Raw genomic sequence first — 2830 nt, forward strand, 5'->3', positions numbered from 1 at the left:
TTGGGGGGGGGGGGGGGGGGGGCGCAACCCTCTACCTGGGATCTTTTGAGCATACAATGACAGCCTTCACAGAAGCAGGATATTGCTGTCATGGTTCCTCTGCTTTACTTGTGGCAGGTTAGGTTGTTATATCAGTGTTGTGTCAGGGTTAACGGTGGTTTTACAGAAAGTTTAGATTATGGATTGTATAGGATGGTTTGGATAAGGATGATTGTGACTCAGGCAGGGGGTTGGACTCTTTCAGCCTGACTTCTCATTTATTCTATTTGTATTTACTTGGAAATTTCCAACAAACAAAAACCAAATCTTGATCTTGCTTTCACAAGCCCCGATTTGAGCGTAGTGGAGCAAATGGCATGTTTATAGGTAGGAAAAAGCTTGCAACTGTGCTACCTCCCTGCAGCAGTCAGACTTTTAATCTATTGTATGTGTGGTGATCCAACCAGTGTTTTGTATGCTGGCTGTAACACATGCTGTTTTTCCTTAAAAATGCAAAACTATGTACCTTAAAATCATTCAATCTGATCCCTTTGTTAGTCCCTTTGCAAAGTGTTTATGCTTTAAACTTTATTGTGGGTTTCTTATTTTAAAAGACACAATTGTTCAGGGATTGAGTCACCTATGATAAACAGTTTGTGGTTGACTGGCATGCCAAAGAGATTATTAATAAGCCATTTTCTCCACTCTGAATAAATTAGATAATTATGTGAAAAACTATTTTTCCCATGAACAGGGAGAATGAAGAGAATTTTAGCAGTGTTTTTGCACCCTTTTTCATAGGAAGGAGACCTGTAAAATCTCATATTCATACTGAAGATATATATTTAAAGTTGGAAATAGATTAACTGTTATTTGAAGAGACTTGATTGTTTCTATTTCTTCAATCCTCCTGAAAATTGGTTATGTTGTTAATAAAATTAAGTAGCTTTCACTTCAAGAGAATGAAGAATTGGGGGTGAGGGGGATTTTTTTCCTCTGTTCAGAGCATTATGCAATAAAAGGTGATTTTATTTTTAATGTACAAAAAGCAAGGCTTTTTTGTGTTATCTTTTATTGGACCAACTTATAGGTGAGAGAGGTGTCAGGCAAGCTTATTTTATTTTTAATTGGACTTAATATTTTATATATGAAAACTGTAGTACCTCCATAGACTTTTAAAAGTTTGCATTTCAGAAGCAGACATTCCAAAGTCTATGGCAAAAATCTACTCTGCATGTTTGTGGGATTCATAATTAATATGTTCAATGATGTGCAAAAAAGTCTGTCAGTATGTTGGTTTGCGTTCGGTAAGTATAGTGGTTCAGAGGCTTACAGTTTTGTTCCATAACTAATAACAAACATTAAGTGAGTTTCCTTTAATTTCCCTACAGGACTGTTATGATACAGCATGCATTAAGTTTATGTGAGAGCAGAGATAAATAAGAGTAACATCTGTTAGAGAAGTTTTTAAAATAGGTATAACTGTTTGAGTAAACTTTCATATTGGTGCACAGTAAGAAACTGGGTGTTTGCACTTCCTATTTAAGGTTTATTCTTTGATAGAGTGATGATATTACTTTTAAAAAAATCTGGGAGACTACCCCCACTGCCTGCCTGCCTGCCTGCCTGGTGCACTATGTTGCTCCTCCTCCTTGCCGGACTGTGCAATTCCAGTCCTCCTCCCTGCACTCCTGCAATTCCAGTACTCTTTGATGATCTTGGGGTTCCCAGAGGAACTTTTTGTGAGCAGAGATCTCATTTCCCCTCATCACCCAAGAGCAATAATCTGGTAATTATGCCAAGTAAATTTACTTACTGCCAACAGGATGCATAATGTTCTCTTAGTAAGCATCAGATAGCATATTGCTTTATAAAAAGTTAACAGTAACATACAAGGGCAGATCCACAGGGGGTCCTATAGTGTGGTTGCACCCTCTGTTACCAGATTTGCCCATTATTTTGGGGTGTGCTCCTTTAAGGGATACGTTTCTAAGGTCTTGGTAATTCTGTCAGTGTGCTGCTTGTGTTACTTGTGTTTCTATACGGAGCTGTATATCTCCCTTCCGCAAGTCCTCACCCCCCCAATGGAGCTATCTTGCAGGACTCAGTCTCAATGGGGCTGGGTTCCTCCAGTCACCAAATCAGTCATACACACAAATACACACAAATTAATGTGATACACCTGACCTGGCCGGGTTGATCAGCATGGACAGGCAGACACCCTCATATGCCAAGAATCAGTTCATCAGAGCAACAACAAACTGCAGTCGTCTGCAGCACACAGGTGAACAGAATCCCTCTGAATCCGGCTAGGTGTCCAGCTGACACCCTCGTGGGCCAGCATTCAGTTCATAAGGGCACGTCTCAGTCAAACTGGGTCAATCAGCCTGTACAAGCTGATCCACTTATGTGTTTCAAGCTCAGCACGTCCCAATCTTTGGTCTCTTGATGAGCAGACCCCACAGTATTTTGGGGCTTCACAGGGATCTTTAGCTTAGGTAAAAGAAGCGTTGCTGCAGAGCACATGAGGAAGGAGAAGTAGAGAAGGAAAAATGTACCCAGTTACTACCAGTTTGACTACAAAAGTTATTTATTGCTTAGTATACAAAATATATAATGGTACTAATAGTAATAGACATGCAAAGGAAAAACAAACACAAACAATTACAATACTACCCTGGTTTCACTAAGTATTTGGGGAAACTTAGCTCAAGCTTAACTAGTACAGTTCAGGTTCAGAAATTTATGCCTAGAGAGAAAAGAGAGAGAGAGAGAGAGAGAGAGAGAGAGAGAGCGCTGAGATCTCACCCGTCCAAGGCACTTGGGTCTCAAAGCTGACAGGTAAAGTTCC

The sequence above is a fragment of the Alligator sinensis genome, unplaced genomic scaffold (genome assembly GCF_000455745.1).
Source record: "Alligator sinensis unplaced genomic scaffold, ASM45574v1 scaffold221_1, whole genome shotgun sequence".
NCBI classification, from domain to species: Eukaryota; Metazoa; Chordata; order Crocodylia; family Alligatoridae; genus Alligator; species Alligator sinensis.